At 47.2% G+C, this 13,158-nt stretch overlaps 1 protein-coding gene across 1 annotated transcript in view; it reads right to left on the bottom strand.

Moving 5' to 3' along the window:
• LOC144806054 (uncharacterized) overlaps window positions 1–12,720 on the bottom strand; it is a 56,080-nt gene extending 43,360 nt beyond the window's left edge. Inside the window, exon 1 of the mRNA XM_078672502.1 lies at window positions 12,643–12,720. The gene's annotated coding sequence lies outside the window, so the exon portion shown is untranslated. The remainder of the gene's footprint in view (window positions 1–12,642) is intronic.
• Between the last annotated feature and the right edge of the window lie 438 nt (window positions 12,721–13,158).

Raw genomic sequence — 13,158 nt, 5'->3', positions numbered from 1 at the left:
CAGTCCAGGTACTGGAAGAATCTGATGCCAACAATGCAATAACACAGGCCAGGCACTAGGAGAATTTGATGCAAACAATGCAATTCCACAGGCCGGGTACAAGAAGAAACTTATGCAAACAATGCAAGAACCCAGTCCAGGTACTGGAAGAATCTGATGCCAACAATGCAATAACACAGGCCAGGCATTAGGAGAATCTGAGGCAAACATTGCAATAACACGGGCCAGGCACCAAGAGAATCTGATGCAAACAATGCAATAACGCAGGCCAGGTACTAGGGGAATCTGATGCAAACAATGCAATGACATGGGCCAGACACTAGGGTTGAAGCAAATAATGCAATAATATGGGCAAGGGACTAGAAGAATATGATGGACACAATGCAATAACATGGGCCAGGCACTAGAGAATCTGATGCAAACAATGCAATAACATGGGCCAGGCACTAGAATTGATGCAAACAATGCAATTCAAACAACAGTGGTCCCATTAAGCAAGAATAAACACAATGAATAAATATAGACACAGTCGTAGCTATATTGATTGTGACTAGGCACTAGGACTGAAACAAAATAATGCAATAACACGGGCGAGGCACTAGGAGAATATAATGAAAACAATGCAATAGCACAGGCCAGGCACTAGGATTGATGAAAACATTGCAATAACACAGGCCAGGCACTATGATAATCTGATGCAAACGATGTAATAACACAGCCCAGGCACTATGAGAATCTGACACAAACAATGCAATAACACAGGCCAGGCACTAGAATTGATGCAAACAATGCAATTCAAACAACAGTGGTCCCATTAAGCAAGAATAAACACAATGAATAAATATAGACACAGTCGTAGCTATATTGATTGTGACTTGTCCAGCCGGACAGCGGTCTAGTATTTACTTATAGATGATTATTAAGAATGTTACACAACAGTTCACAACGTAGGGTACAAGCCTGCACCCAACTTAACACATGTGTAACTGACATACAGTGACAAAACTAGAACAAAAGGGCTTGTAGGCAAGAGCGTGAGGTTTGAGGTACCAGAATTTGCACAATGTCATGGTACATCAGAACATAATCCACACCTTTACATTAGTAGTACATATTTATTTTTGTATAAGGTGTTATAAGAGTCAACGGCGTTTCGATCCGTTAGCTAGGTACGCAGATCATCATCAGGACATAATTCTTATGCCTAATAATTGAAGCCTCTTATGCCTACTGGGAAAAATGTGGGAGGAAAGGGGAGAAGGGGGCGATAAAAGGCAGATTGGAATTTAAAACTTATTTAGAGACGGTACAAGGATACATATCGACAATAATAGCTGCTAAGATACATTCCATGCACAGTCGGTGCATAGCAGTGTTGGATTCACATACATACCGGGAGTGAATTTGGGTACGAAGGCCCACAAAGGAGGTTTTATATCCGTTGTCAAGTTGTCAAGTGGAGCTATGAACAAATCTGTAATACTCGGCATAGCAAAGAACCAGTCATACATGGTGCAGCAATTATGTTGCATGAAATTGCGGCGCAACAATTATCTAGTAATAGAAGGTGACAACCTGAACGAAGAATTGTGAGGGCAGAAGTGAATCAGTGCATAATATACAGGGGCTGCAGCGGCTGGGTGTGGCGCAACACGTGTCTTTGGAAGAGTTAGGCGGTGATAATGTGAGGGGAGTTGGGGGTGAGTTGGTGAAGGACCGGACAGAACGCTGTTATGCATGAGAAGAGTGCAGGTATGGGAGGCTTACCGAGAGGTTGGTCGATGTCGTAATAGATCAAGGACTTGGCTTTAGTAGCGCAGTATCGAGGGTGGTGAGTCTGCAGAGAGTCAAGGAGTTAATGCAGGTCGAACAGGGCTGTAGCCTGTTGATACAAAGCTAAAATTGGTCGCTTACCTATTTACGGAACAAGGAGGCACAGAGCCGACAGTGCGGGCAAGGGGAGTTCCTGTGTTCGTTTGCGCTGGCGTGATAGCCTGGAAGGCAGAATAGGAAGGGGTTAGGATGGCATGAGAGGGAAGGGGGGAGGAAGAGGGGGATACCACTAGGAGGTAGTGGAGCTTACCGGGTTCCGGGTGGGAGCAGCGGTGCAATCGCGGTGTCCGTAGATGAATTCTCTACATTGAGGTGGTGCGCGAGGCATTATATTGCCAGTGATAGGTGCCGGGAGACCCATGTGATCCGGAGTAAAAAGCGGAGAGGGACTGGCCAGGGTGTATGAACCAACGGTGGTGGCCATTTTGGAACAGTCAGAGGTAGGCAGCCAATGAGAACCACTGTAGGGAACCTAGAGGGGGTTGGTGATGAACCCGGGGCTTGGATTGGAGGTAGTGGTGCAAGTGGGCATGCCTGGATGAGTGGGTGGCCATCTTAGGGTGGTGTCCGGATGTGTTGAGTCCTGGGACTCGTGACATGAATTTCAATAATACATACATTCCGAACAGAATTAAGGAGAGGAAAACGGTTATCGTAACCTTGCACAACCTACAGTGGTAAGTACACAGCGAGGTGAAATTATAACCGGTGTTGCCATTTGCTTCCTGGGATGATGGTAGCTGTTCATATTGCTGCCGAGTTATAGTCTATTAGATGCTCACAATTGGTATACTTGTAAAAGTTCAGAGTCATAGGCTAGGGAGTCTAGAGCAAAGTGTTCCAATCTTCAAGTAGGTTTAGACCTGTGTTGAGGCTATCAGTCTTCAAAATCCATTTAAGTTCCTCTTTGTTAAGGATTCTTGACTTATCACCACCTCTGGGCGGCAATTTGATAGCAGTGATCACAGTCCATCTGATATCATTCTCTGAATGTCCTTTTGGGTGAAGTGCCCGACCAAGGGAGCATTGGCCGTCTTGCACCTTAATCTGCTCCGGTGTTGTGAAATGCGCAGTCGGATTTGCTGTGACGTCTGACCTATGTACAGCATGTTACATGGGAAAAAGATGGCATACACTACATTACATGTATTACAATTAGTTAAGCCCGTCAATACATGTCTCAGATCTTTATACACACATTCCTTGCATTCAATAGTGAATTCACAGGCCACACAATTTCCACATTTGGCATGACCTGTAAGGGGTGTAAGGGCCCAGATGTCATTGAGAGTGCAGTCAGGGTGGTTGGTGACGGGCAAGGCAGCGTGAACCAACTGATCTTTGATATTTTTACTTTTCTTAAAAGCAAAGAGGGGCGTGCCTAGTTCTAGAACGCCTGCATTCAAGACATGCCCGTTTTTTTGATTGACTTGCGAATTGCATTAGAGACTGGAGAGAAAGTTGTAACACAAACCAATTGTTCAGTGGCAGTTTTAGGTTTCGGTTTGTAACTCCCCTCTTGTTTCCACAGCCATCGGCGAATACAGCGAAGCAGCCCGAATGGTACCGGACGGGTGAGGTGTTTAGCTGCGACGAAGAAGAGGGTGACTACACCTTTAACTGGGAGTGTCCTGCAGGTACTGAAGAGGTGGAGTCCGGCTCTTTAAATACCGCCCTTGACTCAACACAGGTGTGTCTGTACACCGGAGGAGCGGACAATGAGAAGAGAGGCGGAGGAGCGGTGGGAAGCGATCGAGGAACAGAGTATGAGTATCGAGGAGGAAGGTGCGACGAGAGCGGGAGAAGAGGAGGCGGAGAGAGTTGCGGGGAACCCGAGGAAAGGAGAGGAAGAGGAAGGAGCGGCGAGAGCATCGGAGCGGGAAAAGAGGAGGCGGAGAGAGTTGCGGGGAACCCGAGGGAAGGAGAGGAAGAGGAAGGAGCGGCGAGAGCATCCGAGCGGGAGAAGAAGAGGACCAAGGCGACTACAGACCTGAACCACCAGCTGGGAGGGAGCGTGAGCAGAGGAGAGATCCGCAGGCAACACAGGAGCCAGGAGGCCACCGGCACCGCGATTCGCCCAGCCGCTCGCCTGGAGGCGTGTGGCTACTCGAGGTGCGTAACCGTTTCTCGGGCCGGGTTGGGAGGAGGAGGGGTAGGACTGCCCCGTAAGTCATCAAGCCATTAAGGGTCATCTGTGGGCTGTCTCGGGCCACATTCACTGCCTTCTCCCTTTTAGCACTGGGTTATCGTTTCTCCTCACCCCCTCTCCTGTCAAACTACGTACAAAGAGTCTGTACCTGATACGTGCCTCTCTTTTGCCTTGCATGCGGCGACGCTGGAGCCCGTAGATAAAGTCCGGGGAAGGTGCCTGAGAGAGAAGGAGGTGTGTCCAGCAACACGGCATCGTCGTTCCGAGAGAAGCCGATCACCTCGACGTACATCCAGTCGTCCTACCTGCACTGATCGCTTGTTCATGAAAATAAAACCTTCATTAACAAAAACCCGACTGTTGCCATTTCCTATCGCCCAGAGTGATCCGAGCCCAAGCCTTACAGTGGTGGAGAATGCAGGCAGCAGCGCCATCTGTTTAACAAAGATGGACGAATTACTACAGCAACTGGTCAAAGGGCAGGAAAGACTAGAATGGGTGATGGAGCAGCAAATACGGTCCGCGGACGCAGACAGGGAGATCATCAAGGCTGAGGTGACGGCCCATGCCCTTGACCCCACGATAATCAGCACACCGGTAACAGGAGGAGGGGCTCACCAAAACCCTAGTGGCGTAGCTTTACAGAAGTATCAACCAGGAGAAGACGCCGATGCATTCCTCCTCAATTTCGAAAGATCAGCGAGAGCGTGTGGATGGCCCGTGGTGAAATGGCCATTCTTTTTGGCACCTCTGCTTGTGGGAGAAGCTCAGGCAGCCTCTCAGGTAGCCAATCCCAATGGAGATACCTCATACACAGACATTAAGAGAATTATCCTCGATCATTTGGGATTGGACCAAGAGGCTTATCGTTTACGATTCAGAAAGGAGAAAGGAGTACCTGGCGAAACCCCTAAGACACTTTTCGTCAGACTCAAGATGGCCGCCGATAAGTGGCTTACCCCCGCTGTGTGTACAAAGGAAGAGATAATGGACAGGGTATACCTTGAGCAGTTCTTGGAGTCCCTTCCCTATGCCTCTCAACGGTGGTTGAGACAGCACCGTAATCTCACGACCGCACAAGCAGTGGAAATGGCAACCACCTTCTCACGAGCCCAGCCTCCCCCTGGCCAGTGGGAACCCGAGAAACCAAGACTTCCTGCCAGAACAGAAAAAAAAAAAACAAGGATACCGGAACCAGTGAAACAACGCACCTGGAGATCAGATGCTCCTGTCCACCAAGGACCGCAGTGCTTTGATTGCGGCAACTGGGGACACATAGCAAGATTGTGCCCCCGGAGAAAAAACTTAGAAGAACCGATGGAGGTCGGATACTTACCTAAGACCGTGCTATACTCCGCCGAGATGGGACAAGCATTCAGAGTGAGTGTGGGGGTGAATGGGATTTCCATCAAAGCTCTACTCGACTTTGGCTGTAGGCAGTCAGTGGTGCAGACCTCCCTTGTAAAACCCGAACAGTTCCTACCCAGAGAGATCGTGAACATAAGATGTGTTCACGGTGATGTGAAGCAATACCCTGTTGCCCAACTACCTCTCGTTCTCAAGAAGGGTGGGCCTCAATCTGTCAAAGTCGGAGTGTTGTCTTCCCTACCCGAAGACCTCATCATAGGGACTGACAACCCTGCTTTTCTAGAAATGTTCGATAATAGCCTACCTAAAGAAAAGAGACGGCCCAAGCCCGTGTCAGCACTGTTGTCCTCCGATCCATGGGTGTTAGACAGAAGTTTTAGATTTTCGCAAACAAACGATGCCACATTATTCAACGCATGGGAAAGTGCACAGCAAAACCAAGGTCGTAGTCCTCCAGTATACCCCAGGTTCTACATAAAGAACGATTTGTTGTACAGACAAGGGCAGAAGGATGACCCAGAACAGCTTTTGGTTCCTGTAGCCTTCCGGGAACAAGTGCTCTTTTTCTCGCACGCTCACCTAGTAGCAGGACATACAGGAGCCGAGAAGACCACACAAAATATTTTGAGACATTTCTATTGGCCAGGCATATACAAAGATACTATGATATACTGTCAGACATGTGAGACCTGCCAAAAAAGGAACATGACCCGCCCGGCAGCCATCCCTTTGCAACCCTTACCAATCATCGGCACCCCGTTCGAGAGAGTAGGCATGGACATTATAGGTCCGCTACCGAAAACCAGAAAAGGCAATCAATATGCCCTGGTCATGGCCGACTATTCTACCAGGTTTCCAGAAGCATTCCCCCTGTCTAGTACCACCACCAAGCAAGTCGCAGATAAGATGTTGGAATTATTCAGCCGATTGGAATTCCCCAAGGAAATCCTTACTGACCAGGGGACCCCATTCATATCACGCCTTATGAAACAAGTATGTCAGTTGTTGAACATCCACCAAATACGGACCGCTGTCTATCACCCGCAAACAGATGGGCTAGTTGAGCGATACAACCGCACCTTGAAAACGACTCTGAGAAAGATGCCAGAAGTGAATGGTAATGAATGGGACCAAATCCTGCCTCTAGCACTATATGTTATCCGCGGACAGAAACAAAGTAGCTTGGGGTGTTCCTCTTTTGAGCTCCTGTATGAGAGGCAACCTCGGTCTCTACTCGACATGACCAAGGAGGCGTGGGAGAATGAAACACCAGAAGAAACAATGAAAATGCTTGAGTGCGCACAGAAATTACGATCCAAACTGGGCAAATTAAGAGACCTGGCCTATACAAATCTAGAGAAACAACAACAGAAACAAAAGGGATTCTATGACAGAGGAAAAAGATGGAGAAAACTGCAAAAAGGAGATTGGGCATTGGTGCTGTTACCATCGACCACTCAAAAATTTAAGGCAGAGTGGAGCGGCCCATATCTAGTAGTGTATACCATAGGGAACACCAGTTACAGACTTCAGGTACAATCCAGGAAACAGCAAGTATATCACATAAATATGCTGAAGAAGTGGCTCGGGCCCCTCCCACCAGAATACACCTGACCTCAGTCCCCGAACTGCCACAACAAAACACTCTGGAACAGCTGGTAATAAACGAAGAGCTCATGGATCACGAAAGGAAAGAGTTACAGGACACGTTACAAAAGCACGCTAAAATCTTTTCGGACCTCCCTGGTAGAACCAACCTAGCGGAACATAGAATAGAGACCATACCGGGAAAGATAGTTAAAATAAGGCCATACCGTATCCCTGAAGCGCGAAGGAGAGCAATACAACAAGAAGTTAAAGATATGTTGGACCTAGGCGTCATCAGACCTTCCAGAAGCAATTGGTCCAGTCCGATTGTTATGGTTCCAAAGCCGGATGGCTCACGCCGATTTTATATGGATTTCAGGGCCCTGAATGAAATATCCACCTTTGATGCGTTTCCCATACCACGCATCGACGAGCTGATAGAAAAACTCGGAGAAGCCAGATACATAAGTACCATAGATCTCACTAAAGGATACTGGCAGGTGCCGCTGCGTGAAGAGGATCGGCATAAAACGGCTTTCTCCACAGAAAACGGACATTACGAATTTACAGTGTTGCCCTTTGGGCTCCATGGGGCCCCGGCCACATTTCAAAGATTAATGACCCAAGTGTTGAAAAACATTTCATCATTTTCATCAGCTTATTTGGATGACATAGTGGTGTTCAGCCCCGACTGGAATACCCACCTGGAACATTTACATCATGTCTTTGACACCCTCGAACATGCAGGCCTCAAGATCAATGCAAAGAAGTCGCGGATGGCATACCAGAAAGTGAAATATCTGGGTTATTTCCTTGGCCATGGCCTCATAGAGCCGCAAATAGAAAAAATCAGAGCAATTGCTGACACGCCATTTCCATGTACCAAGAAAGAAATTCGTGCCTTCCTAGGCCTGGTGGGATATTATCGTCACTTTATCCCACAGTTTGCGCAGATAGCAGCCCCTCTTACGGACTGCCTGAAGACGGAATTTAAACAATCGGACCTTTCAAAACCCAACGTTGCTGCTAGAGAGGCATTCCATAACCTGAAGAAGATGATAACGTCTGCCCCTGTATTGTCCTCTCCGGATTTCGTACGTCCCTTTTCCCTACATACCGATGCCTCGGATTATGGGATTGGCGCGGTGTTGTCACAAACAGGGAAGGATGGGCTGGACCACCCCATCCTATTCGTCAGTCGCAAACTGTTCCCTAGGGAACTCAAGTATCCCACGGTGGAGAAGGAGTGTCTGGCAATCAGGTGGGCCGTGGACAAACTGGCATACTATCTGGAAGGTCGCACGTTCGTCCTATACACTGATCATGCCCCCCTCCTATGGATGGCACATAACAAATCCAATAACGCCCGTGTCATGCATTGGTTCCACGCGCTGCAGCCGTACGCCTTCAACATACGGCACAAAAAGGGTCTATGTAACACTGGGGCGGACTACTTGTCACGTCACCCGCTTCCCGACCGGAAGCGTCCAGGGGGGGAGGTGTGTAACGGGGTTGCGGGGTCTGAGTCCCTGAAGCCTCGAAGGGAACACTCATGGTATGACCCTCCCCTCTTGTTTCCACAGCCATCGGTGAATACAGCGAAGCAGCCCGAATGGTACCGGATGGGTGAGGTGTTTAGCTGCGACGAAGAAGAGGGTGACTACGCCTTTAACTGGGAGTGTCCTGCAGGTACTGAAGAGGTGGAGTCCGGCTCTTTAAATACCGCCCTTGACTCAACACAGGTGTGTCTGTACAACGGAGGAGCGGACAGTGAGAAGAGAGGCGGAGGAGCGGCGGGAAGCGATCGAGGAACAGAGTACGAGTATCGAGGAGGAAGGAGCGACGAGAGCGGGAGAAGAGGAGGCGGAGAGAGTTGCGGGGAACCCGAGGAAAGGAGAGGAAGAGTAAGGAGCGGCGAGAGCATCGGAGCGGGAGAAGAGGAGGCGGAGAGAGTTGCGGGGAACCCGAGGAAAGGAGAGGAAGAGGAAGGAGCGGCGAGAGCATCGGAGCGGGAGAAGAAGAGGACCAAGGCGATCACAGACCCGAACCACCAGCTGGGAGGGAGCGTGAGCAGAGGAGAGATCCGCAGGCAAAACAGGAGCCAGGAGGCCACCGGCACCGCGATTCGCCCAGCCGCTCGCCTGGAGGCGTGTGGCTACTCGAGGTGCGTAACCGTTTCTCGGGCTGGGTTGGGAGGAGGAGGGGTAGGACTGCCCCGTAAGTCATCAAGCCATTAAGGGTCATCTGTGGGCTGTCTCGGGTCACATTCACTGCCTTCTCCCTTTTAGCACTGGGTTATCGTTTCTCCTCACCCCCTCTCCTGTCAAACTACGTACAAAGAGTCTGTACCTGATACGTGCCTCTCTTTTGCCTTGCATGCGGCGACGCTGGAGCCCGTAGATAAAGTCCGGGGAAGGTGCCTGAGAGAGAAGGAGGTGTGTCCAGCAACACGGCGTCGTCGTTCCGAGAGAAGCCGATCACCTCGACGTACATCCAGTCGTCCTACCTGCACTGATCGCTTGTTCATGAAAATAAAACCTTCATTAACAAAAACCCGACTGTTGCCATTTCCTATCGCCCAGAGTGATCCGAGCCCAAGCCTCACACGGTTCCAACAAGGCTTCACATAGACAGTACCATGCCCTCTTCAAGGCATTACGTACTAAGCGTCTGGGATATCCTATGGACATTAGTTTGGTGCTTAAGGTCTTTGCCTCATTAAAGTAATCAGTTTTTAGGAAGCAGTTCCTCCTGATTCTTAAAAATTGTGAGTATGGAAGGCTGTCCCTCAGGGCACGTGGGTGGTTGCTGCTGTAACTGAGTAGTGTATTGCGTTCCCTTGGTTTACGGAACAGGCTGGTGATTAGCTTCCCATCAGTGTGTTTAATCAATAGATCGAGAAAAGGGATGCATGTTTTATTGTGTGCGATAGTGAAGGGCAGACCATTACAATTGTTATTGAGCCAGTGGAGAAAGGGTGTGAGTGATTCCACTGTGTCTTTCCAAATAAGAAAAATGTTGTCTATGTAGCGTTTCCAGTGACTTATGCCTGAACGAAATGGGTTGCTGTCAGATAGAATGGTGTCATGCTCCAATGAGTCCATATAGAGGATAGCCAGGTTTGGTGCAAAAATAGCCCCCATGGAGGTGCCACGCACCTGTTGGTAGTATTGTTCTTCAAACGTGAAGAAGTTACGAGTCAGACGGATCTCTAAAAGTTGCAAAATCAATAGTGTGGGGATCGAGTGTGGTCCGGGTCTTCGTCAAGTATACGTTCCATTACCATGAGAGAGTCTCTCTGGGGAATGTTCGTATACAGGGATTCCACGTCCATGGTACATATAGTTTCAGAGGAGGGGACAAATGGTAGGTTTTCAAAAAGATTGATAATGTACATAGTATCCTTGATATAACATTCAGTGACAGGTACGAAGTCCTTCAGAAAGTAGTTGACGTAATTACCCAGTGGTTCGAGGACCGAACCACACCCGGAGACAATGGGGCGTCCCGGAGGGTCTTCCAGTCTTTTATGAATCTTAGGGAGAGTATAAATGACCGGGGTTCTGGGAGTTTTTACATTGAGAAAGTCGAATTCATGTTTGGAAAGGAAGCCTTCGTGGAGGCCTTCATTAGTAACTTGTCTTATTAGTGTTTGTAACTCTCTAGTGGGGTTGGTGGGGAGTTTACAATAATGATCTGTGTTAGATAATTGACGTAGTAGCTCTATTTTGTAAGAGTCAATCTCTTGGTGCACAATGCCACCTCCTTTATCTGCCAGTTTAATAACAACTTGGGAGTTTTCACGTAATGAGTTGATGGCAGATTTTTCTTCCAGAGAAATGTTGTAAGGGATAAATAAATGTGACTTAGCTAGGCGTGATGTTTCTTTCAGGATCAGTTTTTCAAAAGTAATAATTTCATTTGGGATCATGCTTGCAGATGGCGAGAAGGTCGATGGTGGTCTAAAGGGAGTGTTGGATTGTTTGGGGGTGCCTGGATGTAATGAAAAAAATGTTTGGAGTCTGATTTTACGGAAAAATTTAAGTAACTCTGATTGTAAATCTAGAAAATTTGGGTAAGTGGTGGGGACAAAAGAGAGTCCCTTGCTCAAAATAGATATCTCTTGGCTAGAAAGTGTGTGTGAGGACAGATTGAAAATGGGAATATTCATGGTGTTACTTGTGGAGACGGCAAAGGGGTCTACCACTGGTAGAATTTGTGTCTCGTCTGTCTCTCTCCAGGTGGGTTGTACCATCTGGGTTGTTGCTTCAGCCTGCTTCGTTTTGAGGGTATATTATGCACTGATTCACTTCTGCCCTCACAATTCTTCGTTCAGGTTGTCACCTTCTATTACTAGATAATTGTTGCGCCGCAATTTCTTGCAACATAATTGCTGCACCATGTATGACTGGTACTTTGCTATGCCGCGTATTACAGATTTGTTCATAGCTCCACTTGACAACTTGACAACGGATATAAAACCTCCTTTGTGGGCCTTCGTTACCAAATTCCCTCCCCGTATGTATGTGAATCCAACACTGCTATGCACCGACTGTGCATGGAATGTATCTTAGCACATATTATTATCGTTTATGCACAGTCCGAATACCCACAATTGTGTACCTCTGTCTCCCACTTTCAAATAATGTAGGCATTACTATCAGCATGCAAGTTAGCATTGTTCTGAAGAGAGGCCAATGATTGGAAGAGCATCTAGTCTGCAAACCATTATATCTACTGACTCACTGTGAGGAATGCGTACTTCCATGAAGTTGTCGCCTGTAATCACACAGAATGTAACTAGCAGCCATGCCATGGTGCCAATAATATGCTGTGGACAAGTACAGAAAGTCAAGACAATCAGAGTTAGAGGTAGACAGTGGGGTGGGGTGGGGTGGAAGATTTATAGAGAAAAATAGAAGCAAGTAAGAGAGAGAAAGAATACCGGGACTCCGCTACATTATGCTCCCAAACAGAGCATTACACGTCCGTGATTGTTCAACAACTTTGAGCAATGTTTGAAATTTTTAGGACAATAAGGGTATGGTGAAATTATGCACCTTCGGCCACTGGAAGTGACAGTGACTGACTCATTCAAGTGTATTGCATGATTTTATTCACTTTATCTGTTTAGAGTTATTCACAACATTTTGGTTTCTTTTGTCACACCAGAAAAGTTATATCTTTGAACTCATAGACTCTGTTGTAAAAATGGCTTACTCCAGTATTGGCCTTTCCCCAAACCAGCACATAGAGCACTGAAATTGTCCCTTTTCAATGCAGTAGTGATTTTAGATAATTTATTCCAAAATTGTGCTTTAAATGCACTTTTGAATTAATCTTTTTCTAAAATTTCACAGGGCAGGGGACTCTCCTATCAAAACCTTACTATGAGGAAGGCTCCCTTGCTGAAATTCAGATCGGGTAGTACACCTGACTTGTAGCAGTGCCAGTTGAGGATATGGGTGGAGCTAATAGAGTAAGCGGGTGTATCCAGTGGAGGAAGCGGGTGGAGCCGGAGAAAAGTAGGTGTCGCCCCGACAAACATTTGAGCACCTGCACTTCATATTTTACAAATTAAGCACTGCGTACACCTAATGTGTGAGCATCAAGGATAATACATACAATTTGAATTAAGACTCGTAGTATCTGTTCCGGGAAGAAAAACAGAAACAAATGCAAGTTTGTACATATTGCCTGCCTACCTTTCATATGGGCAGGTGATGTCAAATCGGCGCTGAAATCAAAGTACTCCTCGCAAGTGATGCAGGTGCCCTTAAAGGAAATATTAAAATAGTGCTTACATCTAATGTGGCTAAATAAAACACATCAGTTATCTCACTTATGAGAAAGCATCATTAAATGGTAAAATAAAATGGTAAGAAACACTTGTGAGCTATGGACAATACAGGACAGACAACACATTTAACATAAAAAGTATCCCACTACAAGAAACTACTTATTTTTAGGAAATAATAAGCCTCCTGATCAACCCGGGTGGAGGGGATTGTAGTAACCCTACAGAAAAGAAGCATACAATGTGTTGTAGGTAGGAGGGAAAGAATTGCCATTAACAGACCCGAAGACACGGAGGGGAGATTGTGTTAAAAAAATGCTGCAAAAGTAGCATTTCAAACACCTTTGTCGATTCCTGTAAGGAAAACATTTCTTACTTGGCTTAACACTCTTACGGCATGGTGACCTACTCGTTCCCAGGGCAG

Source organism: Lissotriton helveticus, assembly GCF_964261635.1.
Source record: "Lissotriton helveticus chromosome 1_1 unlocalized genomic scaffold, aLisHel1.1 SUPER_1_unloc_41, whole genome shotgun sequence".
Classification (NCBI taxonomy): domain Eukaryota; kingdom Metazoa; phylum Chordata; class Amphibia; order Caudata; family Salamandridae; genus Lissotriton; species Lissotriton helveticus.
Note: the sequence above shows the minus strand (reverse complement) of the source record. Positions and strands in the feature narration are given on the sequence as shown.